Genomic DNA, 15,636 nt, shown 5'->3' on the forward strand with positions numbered 1-15,636 from the left:
TGAAGGAAACCTGGCTTTTATATTTATTCTCCCAGCTTCAGGGTAACTCATTTTCCTGACAGCAGAAGCTTCTCGTAGACTATAAATTCTGAGCTGTGAGCAGAGGCCGAGGGTGGTTTGCTTAGATAGGGGCTCCCGGAGGGATTAAACAGCAACACACAGCCGTTTCTCCTTTCACATCCCTCTGGCTCTGCAGGGATGGGGACAAGGACAGGCTGTGCTCTGCTGCCACCAGCACCCCCTCATCACCTCCTGCCCCAGGATGCTACACATCCGAACCTTATAAGACTTAAAAATAAATACAATTTATACCTGATTGCAGTATAACTGAAAAGAGGCCTCCCACCTCCCCCTGGGGCTGCCCCCGTTTCAACGCCCAGCTGTTTGCACAGCGAGGGCTGCCGAGACACAGCCTCTTCTGTCAGCAGTCAGCCACAAGAAGCCAAATTAACAAAGCTTTATTGTTACAACTAATTGAGCTCATTTTGACCAAAACCCTGGAGGGAGTCCCCTCCTGAGGAGCTCTGCAGACAGGTCAGAGACAAGCATCTGCGGGCACAACTCTGTCTCGTGTCTGGGAAGACATAGTTATGGCATCTGTGGCACCAGTGCTGGCAACTGGTGGCACTAACCAAACATGTATCATCACATCACTCATCAAAACAGCAACAGTGGTAAAAGGACCATTTGCAGAGTGAGTCTAGCTGGAAGAAACCCCTTCCTTTTAGTTTCTCCTACTGCTGTGAACATGAATTTGTACAGCAGTGCCAGATGAAGAGTGACCTGCTGTGCATGCAGAAGTGCAAAGCAGAGACCGCACCATTGCGGACATGGCAGCGATGTCCCCTGTGCAAACCACGGCCTCACCCCACGCTGCTGCACCCCCAGCAGGCATCAGCCCAAAGCTGCACCAGCCCCAGGCCCATGCTCCCAGCAGGGTACCACCTTCCAGCACTTTATCCTTCAGCTTTTGGGAGCAAAGCTGCAGCATCCCCATTCCAGCTTCCAGTGCGCTCCCTGCCATTCATCCACTCATCCAACACACCGCTTGGAGCCCTCAAATCCATTATGATCTGATCATGGGTCCATTCGTTCCTGAGAGCTGCAGGTCTGCCACTGCACCATCATAAATAAGTTGCATGTTACCATCAATTAATCATGTCATCAGCACACCCTTCAAGGTGGTGCATATTTCTGGCTCTGACATACTGTTACCAATCTGCCCCTGTTGCGAAGTGTCTGATCCAATAGTGTTTTTAAATCATTTCCCATCTGTTGCTCTGAGATAGCACAAGGGTTGCCATTATTTAATTGCTAGCTGCTTTAGCTTTCGCCCAGTGAAATCACATTAATCACTTCTGACTGTTTTAATTGCCTTGGTTGTCTATTGTTAAGTAAAAAAGGTTTCTATTATAGCAAACACATCCACAAAGCCTTTTGCTGCGGAGAAAGGAAGGTTGCTGGGAAGATTAAAACATAAAAGAAATACCAACCATAATCTGTGCTTCTATTCAGCTATCAAAAGTAATTGCAAAGCACCTTAGAAGTAATTAAACCTCCTGACACCCCTGAAGATAGGCAAGATATAGTTATCCCTGATTTTATTGATGAGAAACCATAAGGACACAGCTTAAAAGTCTGATTTACAGATATAGATACAGATAACATTTAGGACCTGAGTCTCCAGGAATCTCATGTCAGAAGAAATCATACAGCTGCTTCCCAGAGTACTGGAAAGCTCAATCAAGAAGGTGCAGAAAACACCAGGTTGTTTGGTAATAAAGCATAGTGAAATGCTGTTCCTGTGACAAACTGTCAGCTCCCGTGGACATCCCCATGTGGCAATGGGCTCGTGTCACCCCAGGAACGCTCTGTCACATGGTGGGATACGACAGTATTGTCCAGGGCCATGAAGTGTCTGCTGCTGCCTATAGCTCAAGAAAGAAGGCGGGGGTCTCTGGAGCCCTTTCTATTTGCTGCTTGCACCCCTCTGCCCCCCCACCCCAGCCCATGCATGCCCACCTGAGTGCTACACCCCTGCCAAGATGCCTTCTCCATCTGGGCTGAGGGGCACAACATGGATACTCACTGTGTGGCACCCACAGCTCGGTCGAGGAACACAAATCTAGCAGGGTGACTACCAGCTTTGCATTTGCAGGCTCCAGCCGCTAAACAAAGCCGCAGTAACCAGGACAGTCCAAACATCAGCCCTTATCCTCCTCTTGCAGACCCACGGCTTCAGCAACCAGCGCCCTGGTTTCTGCAGCTGTTGAAGAGCTCTCTCCAAGTATCCCCACCCCATTCCTGATGGGGCAGAGAGCACTTCACTTGGCTTACTCCGTACTTACAAACACAATCACAAGAAAATCACTCCCAATTACTATCACAGAGCAACACAAGCCCATCCTGCATCAGGAATGTTGCCCACCAGAGAGGTCATCTCCAGGAGACAGCTCTCTCCTCACATGGAGCTTCCCCCCTGTGCAGACAGGACTCCTATATACAAGACAATACTCACATTTTCCAAGCCTCGTTCGTACAGGGGCCAGAACCAAAAACTTCAGAGGCTATCGCAGCCGCAAGACCACCTCACAAACTTTGGAGTATCAGTCAACTTCCCCTGGCCCCGTATTGTCCCAGTGCAGTGACACAGAGGTGTGACATGACTGTGGTGCAGCAACACCACACGCTCAACACGGCTATCGATGGTCTGGTCCTCTCCTCTTGCCTGAAGATGAGCTGGGGAGTTCAAAAAGAGGACTTCACCACCATAGCATCGCAGGACATGTATTTGGCCATGGAAGGGTGCCTCCAGCTCAGCAACCAGAGACCCTGAGCTTCTAGAGCTGAAGCAACAAAGGACTCGTTTCTAACTCCCCCGATGACACACGAGTGTGATTTATTTCCCCGCAGCACATCCGCTCACAGACATATTTCCTTGGGCTCTGGAAAGAGACCCACGTTTGACTCCCCAGCTCTCAGGGCGCTGGGGTCCTCCTCGTCAGAGACCCAACGCCCGAGAGCCCCTTGCAGATACATTTTCATCTTTAATTCAGTACGCCTCACTAATCTGAACAATATAATTGATTTTCTATGAAGCTGGACCAATCCATCACGAGATGAGCACAGCTGTCTGGCTCAGTTAAGAGGCAGCGTGAGCAGTCTTGAGATATATATGCACACATCTATGTTTTCAGCTTATTCTCATTGATTTTGCATTGTCTGTACAAATGAACGATTTTGTTATATTTTTGCAACATGCCCCCAAGTTGGTCTTTTTAGCAGTTATTTTTAAAAGCCTGCAAATACTCAAGCTATTATCCAGTAAAAGAAGTAGCAGCATAAAATTAATGAAGTATCCTTACATCCCATTCCTAATAAGAAATTAGCAGAGCAATGCAACACAGCCTCATTTTTAGCAAAACCATACTGAGATACTGGGAAAAAATAAGAATCCAGCATCCCAGAGTCACTTGTATGCTCTGTGCACAAGTAAGCAATAAAAACTCAAACATGGAGAGGAATGAAAAGGAGAACAAACACTGCCCAATGTAATATTTTGGTATCAATGCACTTCTGCAGCCCTCCTAACTTCCAGACTTTCAGCAAGAAGCTGATTTACCCAGATCTTCAATGAAAAAGGAAGATAAAGGAAGAGAAACGCACAATTCTCAGAATCTCCATGTGTGGAAATTAAAGTACAGGGTGAGACTGTAATTCTATACAGCAGGTTAAAATGTCCAGAAAAGTTTCATCTAGCTGGAAAAAAATCCCCATTTTTTCCTCCATCTCATTTGTGACACAAAAATTAAAACAAATTCTCCACCTAAAATCATGGAAGCATTTTCCAAAACATCAGTCCTTTTGAAAAGAAAAAAAACCAAAAAACAACAAGGCAGAGAAAAAGCCTATTTCTTGGCTATTTAAACCAATTCCCTGTGATATCCTGAGCCTGAATATTTACTTGGGGGAAAAAGAAAGCAAACATATGCAGGATATTTATGCTATTTCTCTTCAGCAGAAACATCCTTCTTATTCGAAGCTGGTTGTTACATGCAATATTTTTAGACATCCATGTGTGTCATCCACTTAGGAAAAAATAAGAAAGAGAAAAAAGTAATTAGACAGGGTGTAAACAGGAAACCTCAAAAAATTTATGCTTAAAAAAAGCTGCCAGAATACCGTATCTCCTGAAGCATAGTTTAGGAATGGGAAGTAAATAAGGGTTTGGGTCAGATGCAAACCCAAATGTGTTGTACTCCCTCCAGACCAGATTTCACCTCCCAGAACTGGGCAAATTACAGAGACATCGCTTAGTGTAGCTGGCCATATCTGTCACTAACTCCTATTTTTAAGCCTTTTTGTTTTAAGAAGGTCTGGAGTCTTCACTACCAGGGAAAGCCAAAAAAAACCACCAAACCCTAACAACTCTGTGGCCGAAGTAAGAGAGAATTATACATAAACTGCACATAGTTGAGACAAAATTGGGAACTGTTTCTACCACCAAAATGCTCAGCAGTCCATGCATGTATCCCAGCTGCGCTCCTTTGGGATGGGCCATGATTTGGGCGTCAGCAGCCCACATTCACATGCTTCTGGCACAACCGCGTTGCACCAATGGGTAACTGCAACCAGCCCAGGGGCAGGATGGCTATGCCGGGGGCCTGCATCCATGTCAATATGAGTTTCTGGAAGCTTTAAAACCACCCCCCCATCTAGTGAGGCTTCACATCTTTAATATCCTGAACTCCACAAGAAATCTTTTGGAAGTAGCAAACCTCTTCCCCCAGCTCTCCTCTTCCCTTCCTCTCAAGACCATGGAATCATAGAATGGTTAGAGTTGGAAGGGACCTTAAAGATCATCTAGTTCCAACCCCCCTGCCATGGGCAGGGACACCTCCCACTGGACCAGGTCACTCAAAGCCCCATCCAGATAAACTCTTTTGCTCGGGCACAGGTGTTACTGGGCTCTGCCCAGAAAGCACCCAAGTGTGGCACCGGGGATTTGGTCCCAGCTGCACAGAACTGCGCATGTTATTTCCATAAGCTCCTCACAGGGGAACCACAGGAAATCAGCCTTCACTGGCAGGTAAGCTCCAGAAGATTTTTTACAGGAATAGAAAAAACTGCACTGATGCATCCAGTGATGAGAAAGAAAGGGGAACCATTTTCACTAGATAAGTGGCCAGCACACAAAGCCTTAAACCTGCAGTTTTAAAAGTGAAAAATTGGGCTGCAGTGCGTCATTAAAACACAGGTTGTAAGAGTTGGCTCATTTATTCCTGAAACAGCCACATCACAGGCTTAGTCAAGTCACAGAGCCGAAGAAAGTCATATAGATTACAAAAACCAAAAGAGCAATATTCCCACTCACAAGAGTCAGTGGTCAGTTGGGACGTGCCGTCCTTTTGCCACAAAGGCCCAGCTTCCACAAAAGCCTGTGGAATAGGGGGGCCCCCAAAATCCTGCTGTCCTGCGTTTGACCAGTGACTCAGAGGCAGCAGGGCTTCTTTGCAGGTGGAGGAGCCCAGAGAACCAGCCTTGCACTTAAAAGAGAATTTCATCTCAAAATCCCTACCTGAGCTGCAGTTAACCAGCAGTAATTTCCTGTAAAGCTTTTTTTTTTTCCCCTAACCCCTCTTCCGTAACTCGTAAGCCTGTAAGAGATTTCAAAGCTTAATATTGAAGCCCCTACACTGACCTCAGCATTTAGACTTTTTTTTTTCCCTTCAATCCTGAAGGCATTTAGGATCAGATCCTCAGCTGCCTTAGATCAGCATCGCTTCATTGACTTTGATACAACCGGCTGGCTTACGTCTGGCCTGTAAATGTGCATGGCTTGATAAAAATATGAAATAAGATTTAAGAATGTATTGCAATATGGAGCTGCCCTAACTACACACATCTAAGGAAAATAAAAGCCTGTGCCTGTCCTTCTGGAAGGAAGGGGCCTGCATGCAGCTGGGGGGAAGAGGGGAAAAAGTTATAATGCTTGAAATGACCTCAGAGTTTCCTGGTGTGTCTGTTGGGAGAGCAAAGCCTCGTCATGTTCCAGCACTCGGAGTTGCTCAAAGCTTTAAGGAATAAGCAGAAAAATAACAAACAGGAGTTTGGTTTTATACCAGCATTCCTATGGAAACTTTTTAAAGGATCTGCGTAGGTCTCCAGAAGTGCCTTGATGCACACTTCTTGTCATCCTGTCTGCAACTGATGGGTCTTCCCTGACCCAGTGTAGGTGCCTGTCACAGAGTGTCCCATTGTGGGAGATGCTCAGGGGGAAACAGATGGGTGGGCGGTTGGAAATGTTCTACCCTCCCACAGGTGAAGATCTGGGGAAGGGAAACATGCCTCCATCCCACTGCCACATCGCACCCCACTGTGCACCTCTCCACCACCTCCTTTGCCAGCAAGGGGTGCAGCACAAAAGCCCCCCTGTGATGTCTCTTCTGCATGGCCACCCTCTCCTCAAAGTCTCCTGGACTCCCTGATACCTCCCAGAAAACACAAAGGGTTGGCTCTGGGTCCAAAACCTCAAGGTTTTGGGCCCAAAAACTCAGGTTTCCCCATGGGCTGATGGGTTCCCTGCTGCAGCACCACAGCGTGACTCATGTGGACAAGATAAACTTGCCCTGATCCCTTCCAAGGCAACCACACAGCTTCCACCAGCTTTACAAGGGGTCACCATGTCTCCAGACATACTGCCTCTCCTTCCTAATCTTCAAGTCATAAAGAAAAAAAACCTTTGGCTGAAGTCCTGGCTCCAATGTAGTCAATGAATTTTGCTGTTAACTTTAATAGGGCCAGGATTTTGCCTTAAATCATTTGTTATCTTGCTATTAACCTTAACAGAAGCCAGATTCTGCTTAATGTTAAATAGCCAGCGATGCACTGAAGTGGCTGGCCATGTCTCCCAACCCTTTGTGCTATGGCAAGCCACCTTGTAGGACTCATCTCACCTCATCAGAGTGACTCCAAGTGCCATCCCTGTTCTTCCCAAGGGCTGCAGAGTGCACCGTGGCTCTGCACACTCCCATCCCAACACCCATGGGGTGTTTACCTGCAGGGACTGTACAGAGCCATTCCTGACCTCAGGGTGTCCCCATGCCCCTAGTCTCAGGAGCAGCCAGGCGGGGACAGACGCTTCGAGACCAGACTGAATGCAATGTGCAGAGAAATAATGTTTTAAGATGAGACAGGCTGGAGAAAACTGACTTAAGCGTGAGCTGGTACAAATACCCCTTTGATAATGCTTTCCATGGAAATGTTGGCTCTGCTGAAGTTTGGCAAAGAGCTGGAGATAAAACACAGTGCCTAGAACAGGGGGCTGGGAGGCTCTCCGGGTTGCATGGCACCTTCCTAAAATAGCCACATGAACTGAAGATATGATGAAAAAACTGGCTCCTGCAGAGCGTCAACTGACTTTCATGTAAGCCCCACCAGCTGAGCCTGTAAAAAAGTCTGGCAAAGCAACAGCCCAAGTGCTCTCCCTCACTGCAGGCACTGTGGCTTTTCAGGGCCAAGTGCCAACACACTTTTCCGTGCGATTCTCCTTTTTCCGATTTGTTCTACTATTTGTCCTTGCAGGGGATGGCAGATCTAAGAGACTCTTTCACTTGCTTTGTTGATGGTTTGCTGATTTGTACAGGACAACAGGCACAGCCTCTTGCAGTCATTAGAAAGATCCCACTGACTGGAACAGGTCGTGGGGCTCTAAATCTCATCCTCCTCTTCCAAAATGCTGAAACGCAATGCTCAGAAGTAATTATGAGCAAACTAATAAAAGAACCAAAACCAAAAACACTGACAGATGAAAATCCAGGGAACAAATTAATTCAGTCTTCCTCAAAATAATAAATACAGTATCCCAGCCAGGAGATAAAGCCCTTTGCCAAGAGCAAAATATAAACAGGAGAGTTGCTGCTTTTTGGACGCTACCAGGAACATGCAAGGTACAAAACCGGGATGTACTGGTTCATGGCTCTGCTGGCCCCATACTTCTCAGCTGACAAGCGGCATCCAGAAAGCATTTCACCTCTCCTGACACTGCTAAAGGCCACGGGATCTTGCCAGCAGTGTTATCAGTAGATGCTGAGTCCCTCTGACAGAGGGGGAGAGGTTAGCTATCCTCTTGAAGGAACAGCCCCCTTGTTGCATCAGTATTCTCCTTATAGTAAATAAAGGTGTCTCATATTCAAAACTGAAATGTTTCTCAAACAGGTCATGTCATTCCACAAGTGCCGATGTTGCCATTCCTACTGCTTTGCAATGTACTTAAAATAACAGCAAGAAAATAATAGACAGGCAACTCTACAGCTAATCCTAAAAATCAGGAAAATTAATAGGAAACAATCAGTGCAAATCTGCCACAAATATCAAGTCAATGAAATACTTCATCCAACATCTGCTTTCCTTGGCAGAACACAGCTAATAAATTAGTGTCTGGTGGAGACATGCTTATCACCAGCAGCACTGAGACACTGCAGTCAGTTCATTACTGCACACAAGCCCATGGTGATGTTTTGTTCCAGTGCAATCTCCTGGGAACTTGGGGGGAAAAAAAGATCCTGTGGGATCAGAGAGCCTTCCTGACGCTACCCAACGGAGCAAATGCAGTGCTGGCCCCAGAAAAGGGCACTGTGTGGAGACAGCAGCATCCTCTGCCCTTGAACGAGTGGTACCCACTGGGGGGCAGGACCGGACTGCCCTCCTGCGACCTGCCCTGACCTTCACTCCTCAACCAGGAGGTCAGAGGCAAATCAGTTAAGCTCCTGCTTCTTTCCTTAAGTCTCTACAACACATGTGTCAGGAGATATTCTGCACAGAGCTGCTGGTAACTTTTCCTGTGTTTTACTCACCGCCACCTCCCCCCCCAGAAGCCATCCCTAACCCCCTTGAAACAGAAACTCAGCTTTCCCTGTTATGGGAATAGTTACAGAAGACTAAAACAAATCCCTTTAGAGAAGAGTTTCTCATCCCTAGGGATCCAACAGCCTGCCCTTGATGCCTCTTTACCTCTCCCCAGCCCTGAAGCTCTCCCCCATCTCTTTGATGGCTTCTTAAAGGCTGCTCCTCCATCCCCTCCCACTGCACTTCTTCCTTCTCCACCACCACCACCCTTGGTTGGCTTTTTGTGGGAAGACTCCTGAGGCAGGAGACAGGCAGAGCAAGCCTTGATGAAGTACCTGCCACCCTCTCCAAGCAGCACCACATCCTCCGGGGGCATCTTGCATCTCTTACCCCCCAGCCCATTGAGGTAACTGCCCCCAGCACATCCCCCATCCTATCCCCATGCTCCCCCTGGACTTTTCTAGCCACTCTCACACTTGGCAGCAGCCCCTCGGGAAACCCAGACACCAGCCTTGAACAGACATTAGGTAAGCAGATGATGAAAAATAATTAAAAAGAAAAAAGGCTATATCACAAGTCCATATGAATTGCCTTTAACTTCTGTAACTCTAAAAAAAAAAAAAAAACACCACAAAAAAACGCAAAGAGTAAGCAAATAAAACAAGCAGAGCCTGAAATCCTAAGCTCTTTGGAAGAAGTCAAAATAGTGGGTATTGGCTGCCCCGGGCGCTGAGTGGTGTTTCTGCGGTGAGGAGCCAGCCTGCCCTGCCACCAGCACCTTGCCAGGCACTCGCGGGGTTTGACAGATTTGGACCGCTCCGCTTTTAAAGAAAAACAAGCCCTTTGGATCAAAGACTCTTTTCTCAACAGCCGTTAACAAGCTCCATGTGCACTGCTGCGTCTCCAGTGCCAACCTCTTCACAAGGGTTTGTTTTTTTTTTTGGGCAAGAGGGGTGGGGACCTTACTGATGAGACACTTAATAACATGCTGAAAGGAGCTACTGTACCAGGCACTGACTGCCTTTCCTGGGGACTTATGAATCTGTGCTTTGTTCGATTTAAATCATATCTCAGAGCAGCCTATAAGGGTAACCTCTGAAAATAGGTTTTCTCTGTAATCAGACACTACAGACCTGCTCTCCAGCTGCAAAGTTACCAGAATCAAGCTTGGATTCAGCACTTTCCTAAGGCAGCACTTACCACAAAGGCAGGAAAAAGCAGCTGTAAATGCTGGGAGTAAACAAACAGCCCCTTATCTCCACAACGGAGTGCAAAAGATGCAAAGAAATTTTTATGGACTGATCTTCCAGGGCAAAGAAACGAGCAAGCAGAAAGGTTTCAGCCTGCACTTCTGAACTACCCCAAAGCAAACTCACTTTGCCCGTGCTGCTTTCGGGCTGCCTGCTTGCCTGCACTCACAGCTCAATGTTTAGGTGGGGGCACAACGTAACGGCACTAAACAATGTTATCTGCCACTGCTAAGCATCAGAAATTAAAATATAGCCTCTTACCTCCAAGTCACACGCCCTGCTGGTTTAAAAGGACTGGAGAAACCCAAGAAGTACTCAACAGCATGCATGTACTAAGCCTTCATGTTTTCTGTACATTCAAGCTGGGGGAAGAAGGGAGACACGATCCCGGACTTCTTCCGTTGCCATATAATCTCAAGGAAGTGACCTTCACATTTGTTGCTTTGATTACAGATTCAGAAACAAAAGCCTTTCCAGCATGAGTCAGGGGACACAAGACGCTGAAACGTGATTGTTAAAAGCGGAGGTGAGCTGGGAAACCATTACAATTATTTCTTTTTTCCTTTGTAATATTAACCCCTCTATTACGGAACAAAATGAAGTTTTAAAAAAAAAAAGCAGTAACCAATCTAAGAGATAGCATAAGGTGCCAGCCATGGGGCAGTGAGATACCTCGCTGGGGGACCACGGGTCCCTGCCACCCCCCTGTGCCACGGCAGCTGGCCAAGGACCCCCACGCCAACAGCTCTGTGTGTGCTGGGAGCTGTCATCACCCCTCCAGTTCTTCCTCCCCACCCAGGGGACAGAAGGGACCTTTATGCTAAAACTTGGCACCATACAAACTTCAAGCCGCCTCCACTTTCAACCCCCAGGAGTGGGGGCTGAGCCTCGCGGCAGCAGGGACACTCACCCACCCATCTGAAGGTCTATGGCTAAGTGAAGATACCCAGAGCTTGTCCTCTTGGTGTGCCTGCCCTCATTTTACACACTCACGTCTCTACAGTCCCCTCCTGTGACAGGTATCCCTGGGTTCAGCGTTTCAATGGATCCCCCCAGCTCCTTTCCAAAGCACACTTTGGGCCAGTGCCTCCAATGTAGGCTACCACACATTGGGGAGGGAACTGGGAGTGTGGACAGAGTTTACACCCCCTTGCACCCCCTTGGCTGTCCATCTGAATTTGTTCTGGCATCAGGGTTGGTCTCCAGGCATGCAATTTGCTGCTGGTAGAGGTTTAGAAGAGAATCGTCTACCTGCTGTTCCCTTCACAGGTCTGTTTTCAGTGTGCAAAACATCAAGTTATACTTAAAGGACATACAGCTCCTCTCTCTGATTTCTCCTGCTCTGGTGCATCAACCTACAAGGCTTCACATACCACAGCAACACTGTGTCAGACAGAGCACAGGTATCACACAAAGGCACAAAAACTGAGCTCTCCTCCAGGTGTCAAACAACTATATAACACCACTTTCTCTGAAAACAGAAAATGGAAGAACTGTGCACCCAAATCCAGGAGGCTGTAAACCTCCAGAGCTCCAACCTGACCTCCAGGCATGTACACAAGATCTCAAATTCACTCATGCAGTTACTTGAAAATCTAAGAGACAAGACTGTTCCTCCTTCACAAACACAGCTCAGCATTATTAATCTCCTTTTATGTGATGTGAGTATGGGTACCCAAGCTTTTAAATCACATCCTCTGGCTGCATAAACTATGGTAGGAAGATTGATGTCAAGGGAACAACACAGCCCAGGACCACAACATCCAACATAGGCTGGAAGATACAGACCAGGGGGTAACATCAGAAAACACTACCAGAGCAGGGAGGAGCTCTGGGCACAAGACAACCTCACCTGGGAGCAAGAATGACTTCTTCCCTTTAACTGGATGCCCTTCTTTGGTTATTTATGCTCACTATGCTCAAAGACGACAAACCATGAAGACATGAAGAGTTTTCCACCCCAATTTTTATAATCCATGGATCTATTTTAACAGAAAGTTAAGTTCAAACCCTGAAACAAACTTGCTTTTATCAGAACGGGAAGCAAGAACCTCAGGGTCAAACTTTTGAAAGCAACACCTGATCAGAGACACACGGTTCCCACTTCTTAGAGGTACCAAGCCCTCTTGGTCCAATTAAACTCCCCCAAACAAGAGGCTCCATGTACTGAGCATTTGAGGCCAACAACAAGCCCTGTGTAAAGCCAGAGCCTTACTGACACTGCTGGGAAGAGCAGCAGGGCTGCCTGGTCCTCAGGATCAAACAAGTGAGTCAGCTCTGCTCCCCCTGCCTGGGGCTGCCTCCCTAAATTACCAGCAATCCAGACACCTCCAGAGGGCAACTCACCCCAGCTACCCCAGACACCTGGGATGCAGTGAGGTGCCAGAGGTGTCTCGCCCTCCTTGTTTAATGCACAGGAACTAGCTTTGATGAAATATCCACCTTTTAAATAGCTGCAGACAAAGAGGTGGTTCTTTTTCCCAAAGTTACTTCGTAAAAGCTAACGTTCTTATAGTCAGGAGACTACAAAAGCTCTCGACACAATGCTCAATATCACAGGTTTCATGAAAAAACCATAAGCTGGCCCCACATCAGGAGGATGCCAAGTCAGGTCAAGCCAGCTGGTCCAGACTGCACTGGCAACCTAAGGGGTGGCAGCTGAGACAGTTTTGTCTCCAAAACACAGACTCCAAAGCCCAAAAATAAGATGAAAAACAGACAGTGAGTCATTTTTCCTTAGAGAAATGACGTGAAGGTTACCTGGGTGGTGCCAAGTCCTGCCCTGCTGGGATAACCATAAGGACAGGAATAGCTGGAAGAGGGGAAGAGCACAGCTCCTCAGAAGATCTGAGGCCTCCAAACAAATACAGATTGGGGCTGTGTAATTCAGCTGGGATCTGGGCCACAGATGTTTTTTCTACAGAAGAAAAAAGAGAGTTTAAAAGAAATACAGCCTACCCGTAAGAAGTTCCAGCAGTAGGAAGCTGTTGGAGCAGCAAGAGTTGAGCAGGAAGAAGTCTCTGCAGTTCAGAGGCCACCAGAAGAGCTCTGAGCTGGGGTTTGGGGATGGCAGTGCTGTGACTCCTCACTAAAGGGTACGCAACCCTACAGCAAACACAGCACACCCCAGCCTCTCGGAATGTGGTGAACAGATGCAAAGTGCTTGATATTAGAGAGGAATTACTCACTCCCACTTTCGCTACGGCTTACCAAACACCGACTTGCACGTCTGCTGAGTGCACTTGCTCAACCAGATTCCCAATGGGCTTCATCCACACCAACATACCTGCTCTCCCAAAACAGCTGTGGCAACCAGACATGTCCAGTCCAGCGTCAGCCAAACAACTCTGCACTCAGCATGATAGGGACCTCTTTGCCTAGGGCAGTCACCTTTCTGGAGAGACTGTTCCCCTTGTTTTCTTCTCATCCATCTACAACCTCAGTTTTCCTTTCCTATTGCACTTCTGCTGCCTCTTTTTTTCCTACCTGTTTTCCCCACACTTTCATGCAAGTTTGTGCTCAGTTTGGAGCATTGGGGATTTTGACATACACCTGAATGGGGTCAGAATAATTTTTTTTTTTTTTTTATTCCCTGGTCTCTCCCCTCTGTTTCCTTACTTGCACAGCCTGTACATTTAACACTATGTAATTCTTCCACTGCCCTCTTCTGCTCTTCCCACTTCTTCACTCCCAGTCCTTCGGCATCCTCACCCACGCACATGCCAGTACTGCTGCATGGGATACCAACAAGCATGGCCTTCTCCACGCCGTACACCCTCTGCCCAGCCCACAACACCCTACCTAGAAACCACTGGCCCAATGAAAGGTAAAACCAGAATGCTCAGAAAACAGCACATAATTAGCAGCGGCTACACGTTATTAGTGCTGTATGCAGTAACTTCACCACTCCCAGCTCTGCTGGCACCGCACGTTTGCTCCCAATGGGGAGCAGGAAGATGAACACTGGGGCACCCAACACCAGGACACCCATCACCGGGACAGCACCTATTCTACATCAGCTGGAAAACCAACCACAGGAGCATCACAGTCTTGAATGTAATATTGCTTGGACTGTCAATGATGGCTTTTAATGGCTCAAAACAGCACATTCAGGCTATTCTCAGCATTTTGATGACCCTTATGCTCCCCACCTCTCCTTCCCCAACACACAGAGTTGATGCGTGTTTAAATGAATGACAGACCAATTAGCAGGGAAAAGTGTACATGTGTATTTGTGTGTGGGAGGGTATTTAAGCTAATATATTCCAGCACTGATAGCTTTATCCTCTTTGCAGTCTCTGAGAATGAACTGGCCTCCATCTGTACAGAAGATTAGTAGAATTACTAATCACTAATTATGACTCAGAGGTTTTAAAAGCAATGCAGACTGTACAAGGGTGGCCTGATTTTTAGAAAACGAGGAGACAAAGATAGCACAGTGTTATTTTAAGCACATGGACAGTCCATCCAAGACTGCAAAGAACTGCAACAACAGCGCTAGCAAAAGGAGTGACAGAAAGCTAAACACGCAGAAGGACAAAGAGTGAAGCATGGAAAAAACAGCATGTGCCTGAAACACTTTTAATTTGCCTTTTCATAAGCCTTTTGTCCAGTCAGAGCAGGCTGGCCAGCCTCTGCACAAGACTAAAATGGAGACTTATCCAGGGAAGTTCACACAGCAATACATTTGTGTAGGAGCCTGGTTCTGAAAAGTGGCGCCAGCGACATTTGAAATCTAACGTATTTTGTGAACTGCGTCATATTGAAAAAAAAATATTTATACAGGCCAACGTGGGTAGTGAATAGAAGGCACTGTTTGAAACTGGCACCGCAACACCCCGAAGGAAATGAGATGAAGTTCACAGTCTGGTTGTGAAGTTTGTCTGCTAGGGTAGAGGGAGGAGCGGTAAAAAAAAAATTGTATTTTTGTTTGAATAAACTCTCAAACAGAAAACGCTATATCATGAGCTCAAATGGAAATATGTCTGGCAGAGAGCTTTGGAAAGCTGCTGTTGGAAGCATGTAAAGCCAAGTTTAACTCTAAGCTGTCAGGAGGCGGTGCCCAGAGCCAGTCCCATTCTCAGCTCTCCCTCATGCAAGAGGCTCCCCCCGAAGGCACAATCCCAGGGAAAGCTTCTGTGTGTTGTGCTCAGATGGGACAGGGGTTCAAAGCAGAACCAAAGCTCTGCAGGTGATGTACGAGCAGTGTCACAGCATTAGATCAGATCCCTTCAGAAAGAAATACAGCTGGATAAAGCAGGCAGAGCAAAGCTTTTCCAGAGCAACCAGTAATCCCCAGTTCAAATGTTTGAAGGGGCACATATTCAGCATCCCCAAAAAAGGTCTTCAAGCTTCCTTTGGAGAGCCCTGACCCACAAAGATGCCCGAAATGCTTCCTCTGAGCATTGCTGCCAGGGCCTGTCCGGTGTGGAGGAAGGAAAGCTCTGCCCCTTTGTGCTCACCTTCACCGCTCCAGCACTGCTTTCCACCATTGTGAAAAGAGAAGGAAAAAAAAGGCATCTCCAATTTGTTGTCAGCA

At 47.1% G+C, this 15,636-nt stretch overlaps 1 protein-coding gene across 3 annotated transcripts in view; it reads right to left on the reverse strand.

The window, feature by feature from the left end:
* Window positions 1-15,636, reverse strand: part of FRMD4B (FERM domain containing 4B) — a 144,364-nt gene that overhangs the window by 64,057 nt on the left and 64,671 nt on the right. The window lies entirely within an intron of this gene.

The sequence above is a fragment of the Larus michahellis genome, chromosome 10 (assembly GCF_964199755.1).
Source record: "Larus michahellis chromosome 10, bLarMic1.1, whole genome shotgun sequence".
Lineage (NCBI taxonomy): Eukaryota > Metazoa > Chordata > Aves > Charadriiformes > Laridae > Larus > Larus michahellis.